This window comes from Scylla paramamosain, chromosome 18, assembly GCF_035594125.1.
Source record: "Scylla paramamosain isolate STU-SP2022 chromosome 18, ASM3559412v1, whole genome shotgun sequence".
NCBI classification, from domain to species: Eukaryota; Metazoa; Arthropoda; class Malacostraca; order Decapoda; family Portunidae; genus Scylla; species Scylla paramamosain.
This window is the reverse complement of record NC_087168.1, coordinates 16218936-16237149: the sequence shown is the minus strand read 5'-3', so window position 1 is coordinate 16237149 and position 18214 is coordinate 16218936. Positions and strand designations below refer to the sequence as shown.

Here is an 18214-nt window from a genome sequence, read left to right as displayed (position 1 = left end):
CTCCATTTCCTCCGTTCCATACCCCTAAATTTCTCCTCTCTCTCTCTCTCTCTCTCTCTCTCTCTCTCTCTCTCTCTCACCATTACCTCCGCACCTCTCTTCCCCTTCCCTCTAGAGACTGGAATGGCAGCAGAAAAGGCGTGTGGGTGTCCGTGTGTGTGTCTGTCTGTCTGTCTGTCTGTCTGTCTGTCTGTGTTTGTCTGTCTGTCTGTCTGCCTGTTTACGGGTTTGTTTTTGTCTATCTTTTTGTCTGTCTGTCAGTCTTTTTACCCCTCTCTCTCTCTCTCTCTCTCTCTCTCTCTCTCTCTCTCTCTCTCTCTCTCTCTCTCTATCTATCTATCTATCTATCTATCTACTTATCTATTTCTCTCTCTCTCTCTCTCTCTCTCTCTCTCTCTCTATCTATCTATCTATCTATCTACTTATCTATTTCTCTCTCTCTCTCTCTCTCTCTCTCTCTCTCTCTCTCTCTCTCTCTCTCTCTCTCTCTCTCTCTCAATATCCTAATGGCTGCGGAATGTCACATGTATTATTTTCCTCCAGTATTTCCACGCTTATGATGTATACGTATATTTCATTCAATTATCGTACAGGAAAACAGCAACCAACATCTTCGTGACAATTTCTTTCTGCTGGTCTTTTAATCCAACTTTTCCCATAATGGTTCTTTATGTGGCGGGCGAGTCCCAAATAACTGATTGGATTGACTTCGCGGCTCTGGAGGCGAACCGGAATACTGGCTGTTGAAGAAAAGTTTCCTAGCCTTCATCTTGGAAACGTGAGAATTATGACACTATTCAATCTGTTTGCTTAGACGTCCGTGCCTTGTGACTTTGGTGTTGTTGCGGCGACATATAGCGAAAAATACAGTTGCACACACTTGCAGACTGGTGGGAGAAGGATGTCCAGTGAAATATTTAGTTACTCACATGGAGACTCGTGGGAGGTGTGTGTCAAATGACATCTACATTACACACATGCAGACTGATGTGAAAGTAGTTTGTCCAGTGAAATACCCAGTTTTACACGTGTAGACAGGTGTGAGAGTAGTGTGCCTAGCGAAACATCTAGTCATACACAAGCAGACTGTTATGAGGATATGTGCTGAAAGAAATATCACCCTAGTATGATTCAAGTGTGTCCTGTGAAGTAAATATATAAGGTTAATACACGTATTGAAAGAAAAGAGCTTTCATGTACAAAGCTAGTTTTAGTTCTTGTGCCGAGGTTTTACACAACAAAGTATTGAGAGAAAGTAGGAAAACATAGATTTTTCTTCATCTCCTTTCAGAAAAGAATTTATCAATGAAGGTGATAAATAAAATAAATAAAAAAAAATAACGTGGCTATTACTGTGTATTTCTATTCTATCAAGGAAACAGGCAAGAGTGAGCAGTGAATTTCTGTATTATACGATTTTAACTTTTATCTCTACCAATGTTTTAGGTTTCACTCCAAAATTTATTCTTTACTTCTTATGGCTGCACTTATCCTAAACTTTAACACTTTCTTTCTCTACTCAGGCAATTTAACCAGGCTTTACTTCAGTTACTTATTCTTTACTTCTTACGGCTGCGTGTGTGTCCGAAACTTGAGTACTTTCCTTCACTCCTCATAGAATTTAACACCACTTTCCACCGTCCAATGAGGAGCCAAGCAAGTCCTGGTCATCGCCTCCCTCAGAAGCGTCACCACCTGGTCTTAATGAAACTCTCTACAATCTACAGAGGTGCTGGTGATCAGTGGAGGGAGGGGGCGGGGTGATGCCGTTAATTTGCAGCCGACAGCTTATATTCTGAAACAATTCCGAGACTCACCTTCACTATTTTGAAAAGGCTCTAGTTTAAGTTATTCGGGTTATTTAGGGTGTGTATATGATTCTGACAGATTAACAAGATTTCTACATTATCAATAGGAAAAACACTCGTGAAAACCCGGCTATTCATCTCTGTGGCCTTTCAAAGCAGACGTGGTGAGAGAGCAAAGGGGTTTGTGAATACGGGCTTAGGCGAGGGCAGCACACAGGGCCTGGACATTTTATTGGGGACACTGGGAACAAACAGTGCCCTTGGGAATACCGGTGTGTGTGTGTGTGTGTGTGTGTGTGTGTGTGTGTGTGTGTGTGTGTGTGTGTGTGTGTGTGTGTGTGTGTGTGTGTGTGTGTGTGTGTGTGTTTGTGGATGCGTCACGGACTACCACACGTTAAAACTTTTCTCATCTGCGTAAACCTCCGTTCGCTTTGCACACACGAAACTGACTCGACCTTACGATTCCTGCCGAGATCGCTGCATTTTCACGCGGGCTTAACCTGGCCAAGAGCGAAAAGAAAAAAAAAAAATTACTTCCTGATATATTGCACACCTTTATTTCATTTTTTTATTCTCTAAATCTCCCACCTTTATTCTATTTTTTTTTTTTTATCATTTAAATCTCCTACCTCTTTTATTTATTCTTTCAATCTCCAATTTCTGTTTTATTTCCTATTCTTTAAATCTCCCACCTCTATTTTAATTCTTATTCTTTAAATCTCTCACCTCTGTTTTATTTCTTATGCTTTAAATCTCCCACATTTTTCAGTCTTTGATTTCCCAAAAGAAGTATGGTGGTGACGAAAGATTCTGCAAAGGAAAAAAAAAAACTTCCACATGATCGTTTGCTCATTAAGGAAGTAAGCAAGATAAAGTAAACACTAAGTTTCTCTAATATACAGTTTTAACTTTAATCTCTTCCTGGGCTCTGTAATTTTAAACACTTTAAAATCTCATTAGGACTAGTTTCCAAAGCCACAGAGATGATTAGGAGGGTCCTCATTGGTGTCTTTCTCATTAGTGATACATAAGTTCTTGTTAAGATACCACTAAGCAAGATACCTTTGGAAATTTCATTAATTTCCACTCGTCTATTAAAAGAAAGTGAAATAAAATAGTGAATCGTTTGAGAATGTCCTTGGTTCGATTACATTCATGAGAAATATTTTTTTATTTTTTTATCTACTTATTATTATTATTATTATCATTTTTTTTTTTAGTGTAGATGGGGCATCGGTCAAAGGCAACAAAAAATGTAATAGAATAGATACAAGTTAAGCCTTTATAATAGAGTTACTGTTCACTCTTGCATTTCCTTAACCCCTTGAGTGCTAGAAACATGACAGTAACTCTATTTGAGGCACTCCAGATATTACTGGAGGAATAAGATTACAGGGTCTGTGAGGCTTGAGTTTACTCCATCACTCCTTTTAGTTCCAATAGTATCTTTCAGGAGGTACCCTGAACTTGCACTACAGCGTTTTTCTAAGTTTGATGAGCCGTGTAGTTGTCAAAGAGTTGATGCTATTGATATCATTACATTATTATTGTTATTTTACTTATCTATTATCTTCACTAGTAAATTCTTATTGTAGAATGAAGATGGAGGAGTTAACCCTTTCAGTACTACACATTTTTCACCATAATCCCTTAGAATTTTCAGACCATAGTTTTGTATTAGCGTATATCAATTAGTTGTGTAGCACAGAAAATATAAAATGAACACCTTATTTTTTTTTCTTTTCTCCATATGTCCATGCAAATTATACTACTATATTACTCTGAATGTAACCTAAAATCGACCGTAGCTGTGAAAGGGTTAAGAAAATGCTCCTTTACAGCAAAAGAGCAATTTAACTTTGTGGCGCACCTGACGACACAACTTGCGACATTTGTTTTTCCTTCCAGACTCACTAAATGCCACGCTGAGCTGAGACCCACTGAGCTCCGAGCACCAAAGCGCCTTACGTACTGATCACCCAACCATCAATACGCGAGCAATTTCCCATCTAGCAAACATGACCATTAGTTCCCCAGCAGCGGGTGTCCCTCGTGAACGCGTGAATACTGATTGGTCATTCTATTTATTCAAGGCGCCAGTATTGCAAGATAGATGTTAACAACGACTGGTACTTACTTGCCCCGTTTCTCTCCCTGGCAAAACGGCATGAAATAAAGAAAGAAAAATATATATATGTTTCCTTGATCGCAGCAGGAAATTTTACCCCCAAAAGAACATAGACTAACGAGTGTCCGCTACTGTTACTACTACTATTACTACTGCTACTACTACTACTACTACTGCCACCAACTCACCCACATGGCCATGATAAGAGCGAGCAACGTGAAGAATATTTGGCACACTTCTAGTTTGTGATTGGGATGAGAGAGAGAGAGAGAGAGAGAGAGAGAGAGAGAGAGAGAGAGAGAGAGAGAGAGAGAGAGAGAGAGAGAGAGAGAGAGAGAGAGAGAGAGAGAGAGAGAGAGAGAGAGAATTTAGACAGTTTAATTATATTGCACCCGTAAAATTAATATGACACGCCACGAAAACCTTGGACGTACGGCCCACTAATGGTACAAGTTTAATTATCACCCAATTAAAAATCCTCACAAACTGCTTGGCTAGTGTTCTACATAAATACGACCACAAAATTTATACCCAGACCATAAACATACCCAGATCATAAGCACCAAATGGACTGTGACACGGGGGAGGAATTAAGAGAGGAAGGATAGAATTAGCTCAAATGTACGTACGTGGGGCTCGATTCTACTTCATGCTAACGTAATGGGATCAGACTGGGTGAGGTAATCTGAACTTTGCTACACTACCGTCCTTTTGTTCTGTTTGTAAAGTGTCCAGGATGATAGAGAGGGAGAGGGGGACAGGGACAGAGACAGAGACAGAGAGAGAGAGAGAGAGAGAGAGAGAGAGAGAGAGAGAGAGAGAGAGAGAGAGAGAGAGAGAGAGAGAGAGACTGGTTCATAGATGAGGCATGGAACATTCAACAAGTGCACATCACTCCCTTGACTTCTGAACTTTATACATGAGAAACACAACAGCTAATGATTCGCCGCGAGACAAAATCTGAGACACGTAATATTCATCATGAGAAATGGTGAAGAAAAATAAGTAAAGAAAGATGAATAAATATATAAAGAAGTAAATGAATAAATACGTAAATGCACGAATAAATAAATGAATATGTATAAAAAAGAAATAGATAACAAATAAATAAATAAATAAATGTATAAATTAATAAATATATAAAAGAATTTGGTAAAAAATAATACACAAACAAATAAAAATAATAAAAAAAAAACTATAAATGAATAACTAAATAAGGACTAAAATAAATGGATAAATAAAAGAAAATAAAAAAGAAATCTATTTAGTTCACAAAATTAATGTACATACTATACTTGACGATATCTTAACACTGGGATCTCGGAGCTTCAGTGGCCGTGATCGTATAGTGGTTAGTACATTGCGTTGTGGCCGCAATAACCCAGGTTCGAATCCTGGTCACGGCAAAAGCATAATATGTTTTTCTTTTTTATCACAGAGGGAGAGAGAGAGAGAGAGAGAGAGTGAGTTTGGTGTGAGTTAATCTATCACTAGAACCTCAAAAAAAAAAAAAAAAAATTCAAAAAACCCCTGAATTCCAACGGGTCAGTAAATATTGTGAAACGCTTCGCTCTCACCACAACTATTTTCAAAGGCCACAGGGAAGATAAGCCGGGTCCTCAAGAGTGTTTCTCCTATCAGCAACGTAAAAATATAGTTACTCTATCACAGGAACCTTAAAAAGACCATTAAAATACCATGCAACTTGAACTAAAGCCCTTTGGAAACAGTGGAGGTGTGGCGCAGGAGTGTTTCAGAATACGGTGCCTGGCTTGTGTTGGCGCCGCGTCCTGCCCAAGCTGAGGGTGCGCCGCTCAACTTTTATTGATATGATAATGCCTCCCTCTCGAGTTGGACCCAAGCAATAACTCCGCACCTACTGAGTCCTCTATTACCGCGCCGAGGAGGAGGAGGAGGAGGAGGAGGAGGAGGGGTAATAGGAGTAGGTGAGGCACGGAAAGCAAAGAGTTGAAGGAAAAGGAGAGGAGGAGGAGGAGGAGGAGGAGGAGGGATAAAAGGTGTTGGTGAGGGAGGGAAAGCAACAAGAATTGGTGGAAGAGGAGGAGGAAAAGGAAGAAAGAGGAAAAGGAGGAGGAGGAGGAGGAGACGAAGAAATAAAAAATAATAAATTAAAAAGGAAGGAAATAACAATGAGGAAAGGAGGGGAAAAGAAGCGGAGGAAACATGGAAAGCAAAGTGAATATTATAAGCAGACAAGCAGGAGGAAAAGGACGAAAGGAGGGAAGGAAGGAAAGAGGAAAAAGGCACAGCGTGGAGGGAGGGAGAAAGAGAGGAAGGGAAAGAAAAAACACAAAGAGGAAAGGGTACACACACACACACACACACACACACACACACACACACACACCAATGGACACATCAAAGCACATTTAATTTGGCCTCCCTAGAGTACTGTACAAATGCTCCCTATTCTGTGTTTCCTTTCCTTCTTTCTTTTTTTGCTGTAACAAATAATAAATACAAATGAAAAATAATGACAGTAGTAGTAGTAGTAGTAGTAGTAGTAGTAGTAACAAAAACATCATCAAAAACATCAGTAACATCAACACCACCACGTATAACCCATTTAATCAACCACATCAGTCATCACCACCACCACCACCACCATCATAATCACCACCAATAACAGAAGAAAAAAAAAAGAATAACCAGATACACAAGAATAACAATTAAATCCAAGCATCCTCATTTTACTCATTTTGCGTCAGCAGGTTTAGCCAAAGAGAGAGAAAAAAGAGAGAGACAGCAATACCATCCCCCCCTCCCCCTCCTTCCACTCTACCCGTCTCCCTCTCCCTCACCCTGACCCCTTCCCTCTGTCCCCCCCATGGCTGCACGAACGCTGGACTCACTGTGATGATTAATCCGTGTGAAATAGAACACGAAAATAGCGCAGCGGTGGGTAGAGAGCGACGACTGTGATTGTGGTTTAGCGGGTCATGTTGCTGCCTCACACGTCCTCCAAACCTCCCACTGCCACACCCCTGCACAGTACTCTCCCAGTACTGCCCCCTGCCCTCCCACTAACTCCACCTTCCTACTCTCCCCAATAGCACTAACACATGCACTGTACCTTCCTTACTCCCCCCCATCTCCTATCCTCCCTCTAACACTCATGCACACTACCCTCCCACTAGCTTCCCCTCCCATATACCTTCCTACTAACTCTCTTACCCTCTTACCCTCTCCACTAAAACTCCCGCTTTCCTTGCATCCCAGTCTTTCCCACTGACTCTATCTTCCTCCCTTTTCCCCACCACCCCCCTCCTCCTCCACTGACAGCAACACCAACACATCCAGATATAAAAAAAAGTGACGAAAAACAAATACGAGTGAAAAATGTCCTGGACTAAAAATCAAACACGATCTCCATTCAATTAGTGGCGTGAAAAATGCATCACCAAACGAAACTGTCTTGCTGCATTTTTGTTAGGTGTGCGTGGATAATGAAAAGCCATTCAATCCTATTCTTTTTTTTTTTTATCACCTAATGCAAACGCGCGTACGTATTTCCGACAACTTGTAGTGCATGGCGGCATTAACCTGATATACCATCCTCTCTCTCTCTCTCTCTCTCTCTCTCTCTCTCTCTCTCTCTCTCTCTCTCTCTCTCTCTCTGCCAACCATCCACAGGCAACCAAACCTTCCACCACAGTATCCTTTCACCACACCTGACCTCCTACCCATTCAATTTTATCCCCTCACCGCTCCACCACTCCACTCCTGGCACTCCACCTTCCACTGCCTCCGCCTCCACTACTCTAAGCCCAGGTCGTCTGAACACCTCCATTCTTTTACTTTAGGAAGAGGGAAACTGCAATGTTCCTCTTTAAAACGTTTCCTCCTTTCTTTTCCCTCTATTTCCCCCGACTCACTGCCTCCATTCGTGACCCTCTCCCGCTCCTCCCTCGCTCCCTCCCCTGCCACTCTTCTCAGCGACCTAGTAAACGGATAATCTCAGGGTTTGTACATGTCTGTCTATCTATCTGTCTGTCTGTCTGTCACTCTCTTTCTTTCTCTCTATGTATATATGGTTTTCCTGCGTTCGTTTACGTATCGTCGCTCTTCACATCAGGTATCGTATTCGTAATTAAGCGTTTTAGTGTCTTAATGTCTTGTCTTTAGTACGTTCAATAGGCTGTAGTGTAAATAGTCGAGGTTTTCAAGCCTGTTTTTTTTTTCCTATGTCACCAACTGGAAGAATACATAAGAGAACCTAACTAATCACCTCTGTGGACTTTGAACATAGTGCTGGTGAGTGAACTGAGTGTTTGAAGACTATGAAAGCGAGATGAAGGGATGGAATAGCGGTGGAGCAGCAAAGGATGGGAGTCACACAGGAAGATGTACGGGACAGAGACAACCGGAGGCGACTCGTGTAACTTCTGACACTAAGAAAGAAGAAGAAGAAGAAGAAGAAGAAGAAGAAGAAGAAGAAGAAGAAGAAGAAGAAGAAGAAGAAGAAGAAGAAGAAGAAGAAGAAGAAGAAGAAGAAGAAGAAGAAGAAGAAGAAGAAGAAGAAGAAGAAGAAGAAGAAGAAGAAGAAGAAGAAGAAGAAGAAGAAGAAGAAGAAGAAGAAGAAGAAGAAGAAGAAGAAGAAGAAGAAGAAGAAGAAGAAGAAGAAGAAGAAGAAGAAGAAGAAGAAGAAGAAGAAGAAGAAGAAGAAGAAGAAGAAGAAGAAGAAGAAGAAGAAGAAGAAGAAGAAGAAGAAGAAGAAGAAGAAGAAGAAGAAGAAGAAGAAGAAGAAGAAGAAGAAGAAGAAGAAGAAGAAGAAGAAGACCATCATTCTACCTTTGCTCGACACATCAGGTAACAGAGGACACTTCATCACTCCGTAAGTCTTCCTCCTCCTCCTCCTTTTCCTCCTCCTCCTGCCTGAAGGTAATTAACGAGGGAAGTCGAGGAGACCCAACTTTTACAAGCGGCGACTGAAGGTTTACGAGATGTCCCGTAAAGATCATCTTAATTAATTAGAGGCAAAGTTAAAAAATACACGAGTCCTTAAGTGTGTTCAGAAAAAAATGTCCCTCAAAATGCATAGGAAAGGGAAGGTGAGGTGGGGCGGTCTGTCTTTATACCCCAGGGACAACACACTCATGTCCCCAGGGAAAACACTCATCGGGGCGCCAGGCAAGGGCACCGCGTGGGATGAAACTTGGCGTTCATTAAAAGTTAAACGGCAGCGTGTGGCAGCAGCGGCAGGAGGAGGAGGAGGAGGAGGAGGAGGAGGAGGAGGAGGAGGAGGAGAGCAGCAGCAGCAGAGGACAGGTAATGAAGAGATGGAACGTGACACTTAATGATGGTGGTGGTGGTGGTGGTGGTGGTGGTAGTGGTAGTGGTGGTGGTGGTAGTGGTGGTGGTGGTAGTGATAGTGATAGTGATAGTGGTGGTGGTGGTGGTGGAGTTGGTGGTGGTGATGATGATGATGACACTACTACTACTACTACTACTACTACTACTACTACTACTACTACTACTAATAGTAATAATATTAATGGCAATAACAATGATAATAACAAAATCTCCAAAAAAAAAAAAAAAAGAATAACTAACTAACTTTTACAATTTGTCAATTTTAACGACTTATATATGCATGTACAGAATGTGGTAACTACACAATATTGCCCATTAAACAACACTTCACATACCTTCACCTCGTCCTCTCAATACTTACCCCAACACTAAAGAAACCCCAATACTTTATCCGTTTATATTTGAGACCTAAACAAAAAAAAAAAAAAAAAATCACTACAATATTTCCCTCAACAACAATGAAACCAAGCACTCATACTGAAACATATTAAAAAGACGCACAATTTCAAATGTAAAACGCACCAGGGCCGAGTTTTATTATATGCTCCTTTTAAAATGTGCATTAATTTCCTTTTCCCCCCTTGGTAACTCACCCTCATATTGAAATGAAATGTCTTGATGTTTGACACTGAAAACACGACCAGAGAGAGAGAGAGAGAGAGAGAGAGAGAGAGAGAGAGAGAGAGAGAGAGAGAGAGAGAGCAGTAACACTGATTAGTATGGGTGAATGCTTTTGATGTATTTGTATGAGTGAGTGGGCGGTTGAATGAATGAGTGAGCGAGTGAGTGAGCGTATGAGCCTGAGTGGTACTGCGGTGACCAATTAGCCCGCTGTGTACCGCTGTGTGTGTACCTCGCTAAGGGAACCAATAGGGGAAGTATGGAAAAGAGACTCGTATCCATGCAAATATTCTCTAAATGATGTGGGTATAGATGACATTGGTTTGACGAGTGGACCAACGGGTAGAGAGAGAGAGAGAGAGAGAGAGAGAGAGAGAGAGAGAGAGAGAGAGAGAGAGAGAGAGAGAGAGAGAGAGAGAGAGAGAGAGAGAGAATGGGGACACAGACCGAAAGGCAGAAACAGAGACATACTGATAGACAGAGAACATTTTAAACTCACTCCTACTTCTCCTCCTCCTCCTCCTCCTCCTCCTCCTCCTCCTCCTCCTCCTCCTCCTCCTCCTCCACCTCTTCCTCCTCCTCCTTTATCCTTCCCATCTAAAGAACTCTACGGAGCCTCACGTCTGACACCACCTATCCTCACACCTGAAAGAAAGAAAAAAAAAAAAAAAGGGAAGGAAAAAATAGAGAAAGAAATAGACAGAGAAACCTTCACAAGCATTCAACCAGACGAAACACACACACACACACACACACACACACCACCAACTTCAGACAGATAAGACGACTCAACGCTCCAGTGACCACAACACTGTAACAAGGACTGTGTGAGGAGGAGGAGGATGAGGAGGAGGAAACGAGAAGAATGATGAGAAAAACGAAAGGGATGATGAGGTGTCGATGGAGGATAAAGAATAGCAAGTGTGTGTGCGTTAGTGTGTGTGTTAGTGGACAAAGGCTTGGTTCGGTGGAGCTGAAGATGGTGTTCGAAGCTGTTTCATCTTCCTCGTGGACGTTTCATTGCTGGTGTTTCAGAATGTCCGTTCATGTCCCTTTCCTTTGTTCCTTTTGTTTCATACACACGCACGTTCGTTCACACATTCACCTTTCATCAGGACTTGTATTGACACGTATGGATCATTTACGAGTACATATACAAATTACTGGCAGTTTCATCTTTTTTCATTCGATACCACAAGATGATTTACTTAATATTTTCACTGATTACTTTTGTTTAATTATTTGTGTGTTCATTTACCAGGATGGATAGAAAGAAGAGCGGACAAACTGCTGCGGCCAAAGAGGTGAACGAAGGACAGACACAGAAGACAACGAAAAACTTATGAGAAAAGTTGAGGAAGCGTGAAAGATAGATAGACAGATAGACAGAGAGAGAGAGAGAGAGAGAGAGAGAGAGAGAGAGAGAGAGAGAGAGAGAGAGAGAGAGAGAGAGAGAGAGAGAGAGAGAGAGAGAGAGAGACTAAACCGAAGGGAAATGAGAGAGAGAGAGAGAGAGAGAGAGAGAGAGAGAGAGAGAGAGAGAGAGAGAGAGAGAGAGAGAGAGAGAGAGAGAGAGAGAGAGAGAGAGAGAGAGAAGATGAGAAAACTTTAGAAGCGCCACGGAAAATGAAGCAATTCTCTTGACGCGGAAATGTTTTTAGTATTTTATTACATTTACAGAATCGAACAACAATTTACAACCATTTTGAATCAGAGAAAAGAATTACTGCATATACAGCACCTGGAAATTTGTTTCTCTTATTTTTCCTTTAGATTCTGAGAAGCAGTGTGATTGTTAAGTCGTTCTTTCATACAACAATAACTATAACAATAAAGCGAGAGAGAGAGAGAGAGAGAGAGAGAGAGAGAGAGAGAGAGAGAGAGAGAGAGAGAGAGAGAGAGAGAGAGAGAGAGAGAGAGATTCCTTTGTCTGGCTCTGCTCCATGACTCAATAAAAAAAGGGCCTACTGATCTGAGGAATTCCACGCCTCACTGATCGCAATTCTGTACTGGAGGCGTTATCATGATTTTTTCTCCTCTCGATGCATTCATGTGACAACGTTTGGCAGTGTCGGGGTGCGAGGAGAGAAAACTGTGGCTCTTTCTTCCGGCCAGCTTTTCACCTCCTTAAGTCTTGTTTACGGGGACTGGAGGTTGCATCATCATAAAGGCAAACTCCGGAATTTCCTGCCTGCTTCTGTGTTTCCTTCTTCTTTCAAGAGAAAGGTTTTAAGACACTTATCCTCCTTTTTATTGTCGTCTTTTTTTTTCCCCTCTGTTTAGCGACTAGCGCCTCTGTGGGCTTTTCTATTCTTAATTTTTTATTGCCCTTGGTTTCTATCTCTTTTAACTATATATATATATATATATATATATATATATATATATATATATATATATATATATATATATATATATATATATATATATATATATATAAAACTGGCTAACCTACTCGTCATCACTGTATTTGAATTCTGAATCTGTGTGTGTGGTACGCTTTAGGAATATTTATTACTGTCAATAATATACACAGGCAGCAGCGGTGAATTCTGGTAAATACAGTTAAATATGAGTTTAATGTGATGAATTAATAAATGCTGTCTGTACATATTATTAATAGTGATAAGCATTCCTAAAGCGCACCGCATACATTGTTTCAGAATGGTGGGTTGCTAAAATACGATGACCATTCAGTCCCACAGATAGACAGAAAAAAGTGTATTTACCAGAAAATCAGACGCATTTTCATACTACATCTCAAAAATTGGTCCCTTTAATCTACATTCTTTACCAGATACTTTCACATACTTTTGAGTGGACAGAAATGAAACAGCGGGTATAAATACAGAAATGTAGTACATAAAAAAAGGTCCCATAAATGCAATAAATAAGCTACAATACTTATATACAGAAGTGGTCCTCTCGATGCACTACAGCCTTCAATCTATCCTATAAGAACATTATATGAATACGAGGAAAACCACAAGAGGTCGGCAGCATTGCATATTGAAAGTATACGACTAATAGTTTGTGTGGTGCTGTAGCACTAAAAGGAAATAAATGTTAAGATTTCGAAAGGTATTTCTATAAGAAGTTCAATTTTTTTAGGATACACCACGATATAAGAGGCTTACAGGGAAAGAGAAAGGATTTATTCAATTATCCAAAGGAGGAGAGAGAGAGAGAGAGAGAGAGAGAGAGAGAGAGAGAGAGAGAGAGAGAGAGAGAGAGAGAGAGAGAGAGAGAGAGCAGCAAAGGTACGAAAATTCTAGTCATATCGGTCTTGGTTATTTAGGTGATCCAGTACCCTTTAAAAAATAACTGAGGCCGCAGCACGGAGGGGAATCAGAGCGGGGAAGGAGACGAGCGCGGAGCTAACCAGTAAAGAGGATAAGGGAGTGAAGATAGTGAATGGGTTTTGTGGTGAAGGTACCGAGGATTGATACTGACGGCGAGGGGCGGACCCAACCACCACCACCACCACCACCACCACCAGCACCGTTCCATTCCTGCAGAAGTCGACTCCCTTTTTCCCATCAAATGGCTTAGTTCTCAGGCCAGCTCAGTATCGGATCTCGCTCCGCGCCTCCACCGAAGAGAAAAAGTATAGGAAGAGCCTGTCAGAGTCCACGTTGCCTTAAAAATTACTTTTATTACTCGTAGGAATTCGTTGTTATTTCCACTAGAGATGAAATATATATGGTTTGTGTTTATCTGTATATGTGTGACTTTAAAAATTATTTCTGTTACTTCCGGTGTCACGTGAACTCGTTTTCATTTCCAGTGTAAATGAAGTAATGGTTGTCTGTTTGGGTGAGTTTGAAAATTATTGCTTCTATTGCTTGTGATGTCACGTAAATGCTATAGATGAGTTGTAACCATGACGTGTCTATCTGCATGGCTTCAAAATTTACTTGGCTTCTTACGTGAGGCGCCATATGATACTGCTATTGCGCATTACTTAACTGGAACTTTTGCTGTTACAGTATTATTATTAAGCTAAACAAGCACACATAAATAAGAATAAAAACACTAGCGAATAAGAAAAAGAAAAATAAGAAAACATAACCAAATTACACAAACCTCCCTTATAACCCTTAAACAAAAAAAAAAAAAAAAAGTAAGCACACATGACGCAGTATCCCATACCAGAGAAGGAAAGAAAACGTAATGAAACATGTCCTCTCGCCTATCTCACTAGTCCAACGTGCCTCGGTGTGAAAGAAAACGGGAATTTGTTAGGCACTCGAGTATCCCGCGGCGAGTAGAGAAGAGGGAGAGAAAATGTGTCATACTGATGCTCTCATTACGCCGCCAGAGGATGTTAAAGCACCCCGCAGGACACGTGTTTGCTTCCCATCGGTCTCGCGAGGACGGGGACGCTGAGAACCAAAACAGAGAGGCGGTGTTTGGACGATTTAGTAGATATTATAGTTTGTTACGTCCCCCTTTCTCTCTCTCTCTCTCTCTCTCTCTCTCTCTCTCTCTCTCTCTCTCTCTCTCTCTCTCTCTCTCTCTGAACCATAGTTGCCAGAATGAGTCTTGATATGAGGCATAAGAAGTTGTGGAGCGTGATGATATGGAGGAGGAGGAGGAGGAGGAGGAGGAGGAGGAGGAGGAGGAGGAGGAGGAGAAGGAGGAGAAGAAGGAGGAGGAGGAGGAGGAGAGAGAGAGAGAGAGAGAGAGAGAGAGAGAGAGAGAGAGAGAGAGAGAGAGAGAGAGAGAGAGAGAGAGAAGCGTAGTGTCCCAGAGTGAATGGCATCATGAATATGGATAGCCCCAAGGAAGTGCCTGTGAGAAGACCTCGCTTAGCCTGCTTCTCGAGGAGTTTAGATTAAAGGGCCGGACACTCACGAGGGGAGATGAGGGCCTGGCGGAGCGTGGAGGGCGTGGGAGTGAGGCGGGAGGAGGAAGAGGACGGGGGAGGATATACTGATGGAGAAAAGGAGCGAGGATAAGATGAGGCTGAGATGTCATGAGGCCGGACGTGGTGGGAATGCATACAGGAAGGAAAAGAAGATGGAAGGAGGGGTGGTGACTGTTGGTGGTGATGTGGAAGAGGGAGGAATGGAAGAGTGACATGGTGGAAGGTAGAGGGTTGGGAATAAGGTGAGGGTTTTAAAGAGTGTGGGCGTGTGTGGTGTTGTGTGTTCTGATGGTGTATGGGAGTTAGTGGAAGCAGGTGGTGTTGACAGTGATCAGGTGTAGTAGATGAGGTTTATTAGAACAGTATTGGGTTATAAAAAGAAAATGACGGAGTTATTTTTCATCATTATTCATTTATTACGCGTTAGGGGAATCTAGCTAAAAGGAACAAAAATAGTTTAAAAAGTGTATATAATAAGCCCACTCATCCAAACCCTTACAAGAGATTAATCGAAACAGTTGGCCAATTAAACTTTAGGAGTGTCTCTTGAAACAGTTCAGATCGTAGGAAGGAGGAAAAATCTGTCAGTAAGGGAGTTTCAAAGTTTACTATTGGAGGGGATGAAAGAGTGAAGATACTAGTTAACTCTTGCATTAGTGAGGTGGACCTACCTGGAACGTACAAGAAACGGGAAGAAAATAAGAAGCAATGTATAAACAGAAATAAACGACGTTGTACACGGCGTCAATACAAAATATTATGGAAGAGCAAAAAGTAAATGAGTGAGAAAATAGGACACAATATAACGACTTAGAGTTGAGACACAAGTGATGAGATGAAAATGAGTAACGATAGAATCAAATGCTTGCAAATATTCAACCTACGTATACTACCCTGCCCTGGATGAACCCGAGAAGTGCAGAGGCTTTTAAAGGAAGAAACAAAAGACAAAGTATATAAAAAAAAAATGAAAAAGAAAGCAAAAACACTCACCAACACCACCCTCCCCCCGACACACACAAGAACCAACCTTTCACAGTCAGACATAAGCTGCCGCAACTTTCAGCGTCGACAAATATTACAAGACGCCCAGCAAACAGAACACGGGGAAAGTCTCCAGGCTGCCAAACAACACATTTTCTCCTTCACGCGAGCAAAGACACGCCGCACGATTCCCCGAGATAAGAGTGTTAAGAGTCGTAGAACAGAAAAATCACAGTTTGGAGAGGCTCAGTAACCGAGGGTGGCAGAGTGGCAGGCTGGAGTGCTGTGGATGGGCCTGTCTGCCTAAGTTTCGAGGAAGAGTCGTGGAGATGTTGAGTGAATGCCATGACACAGCTGCTGCGGAGGGAGAGGTGGAGTAGGGTGGTGAGGAGGAGGAGGAGGAGGAGGAGGGGTAAGGGGGATGTGACAAAGCCTTTTCGCCCTCACCTCCTCCTCCTCCCTCACGATAGAGTTCAGACAATGCCGCCATTCACCGCCCTCCCAGTAAGTGGAGGGCGGCCGAGTGCACGTGTCGGGGGGAAAAACAAGCTGGACTGACTGAGAACAAAAATGAAAAAAAAAAAAAAAGTTGAAGAGCGTTTTTGATGAGAAAATAAAAAAAGGGGAGGGACTTTTAAACTTGCAACAAAGGGATCTTTACTTTTCATAACCGTAATGCGAATAAATAGTAAACGTTCTTGTATGTTTATGGTAAAAGAGAGAGAGAGAGAGAGAGAGAGAGAGAGAGAGAGAGAGAGAGAGAGAGAGAGAGAGAGAGAGAGAGAGAGAGAGAGAGAGAGAGAGAGAGAGAGAACACGGTAAAGCCCTTCCGTGAAAATAAAGGAAATAATTTTAGCATCAAACATTAATTAATAAAACCGAAAAATCATTGCCGTGATGTACCTTTTGTATATAACAGTAATATTATTAATCACAATGCATACGACTTTTTTTTTTTTTCATCTTCCTGGGTTCTCAGTTTCTTCTCGCTCTGTATTACATAAATATTCTCTCTTCCCAGCCCTTCCTTCCTACATCCTTCTTCTCTTTTCCCTCTCAATGACTTGCATAATCCTTAATCTATTAGTAAAATACCAAGTTGTGCACGGCCTTTCGTTCCGTGTACCACCTTGTACGTGTTTATTTCCGTCCCCTCACACACACACGATAGGGTCACTTTATCCTACCAACACACATTTCACAGAAGTGGGTGGGGATGAGTCTTGTTGCTTTTCTAGCCTGCATTCACGCCAATAGTGGAGACAGTACAATAGAGAAGTGCCTTCAACCAGGTAACTTCGTCAGAGGGTAATAGGCTTGATAGAACCAGTTATTCCTTATGTTGCTCTGCTCCTCGTCTCCTTTCAATCTCTCCTCGTCCCGCTCCTCTCCGTGGCCTGCCAGCGGCCTTTAGTCTAGACGAAGACCTCTCAGTGGTCTTGAGAGCCTTGTGGCCTCCTTAGGGAGCACAAAGTTTTCTCTCTCTCTCTCTCTCTCTCTCTCTCTCTCTCTCTCTCTCTCTGTCTGTCTGTCTGTCTGTCTGTCTGTCTGTCTGTCTGTCTGTCTGTCTGTCTGTCTGTCTGTCTGTCTGTCTGTCTGTCTGTCTGTCTGTCTGTCTGTCTGTCTGTCTGTCTCTCTCTGTCTGGCTGTCTGTCTGTCTGTCTGTCTGTCTGTCTGTCTGTCTCTCTCTGTCTCTCTCTCTCTCTCTCTCTCTCTCTCTCTCTCTGTCTGTCTGTCTGTCTGTCTGTCTGTCTGTCTGTCTGTCTGTCTGTCTGTCTGTCTGTCTGTCTGTCTGTCTGTCTGTCTGTCTGTCTGTCTCTCTCTCTCTCTCTCTCTCTCTCTCTCTCTCTCTCTCTCTCTCTCTCTCTCTCTCTCTCTCTCTCTCACTTTCCTTCCGTCTTCTTACTTCCTTTGTCCAAAACTGCTGCCTAACATTCTCTCTCTCTCTCTCTCTCTCTCTCTCTCTCTCTCTCTCTCTCTCTCTCTCTCTCTCTCTGACAAGACGACGAGTGAAGGAAGGCCTAAGGCGACAGTAGTGGCGACAGTTGTGGCGATGTTAGTGACAAAAGTACGAAAAAGAGAGACGTGAATGGAATACAGGGAGAAAACGAGAAAAGAAGAGAAGGATGAGGCAGAGGAGAGTGTGACCCGATGATGATGACGCCCTCCACTCAGGTCAATTGGGTGACCCGACCTGATGGCGTGAGGGGAACCAATAGGGACCCTCCGCTGCTTTCCATCCATTACCTCGCGTCCCCGTCAGGTCCAAAAATTATGGAGTGACGGTAAGGGGGAAAAATAACCGGCCAATAAGGAAAGTGAATGGATGTATAAATTATTCAAATTGCTTTTAAATGAGAGAGAGAGAGAGAGAGAGAGAGAGAGAGAGAGAGAGAGAGAGAGAGAGAGAGAGAGAGAGAGAGAGAGAGAGAGAGAGAGAGAGAGAGATTGAATAAATTAATAAAATTC

The 18214-nt window shown here is 42.2% G+C and overlaps 1 non-coding gene across 1 annotated transcript; it reads left to right on the top strand.

Annotated features, from left to right (window-relative positions):
* The first annotated feature begins 5270 nt into the window (after positions 1-5270).
* Positions 5271-5342, top strand: Trnah-gug (transfer RNA histidin (anticodon GUG)). Its single transcript has one exon. It is a non-coding gene; the product is annotated as a tRNA-His (tRNA).
* The last annotated feature ends 12872 nt before the right edge of the window (positions 5343-18214 follow it).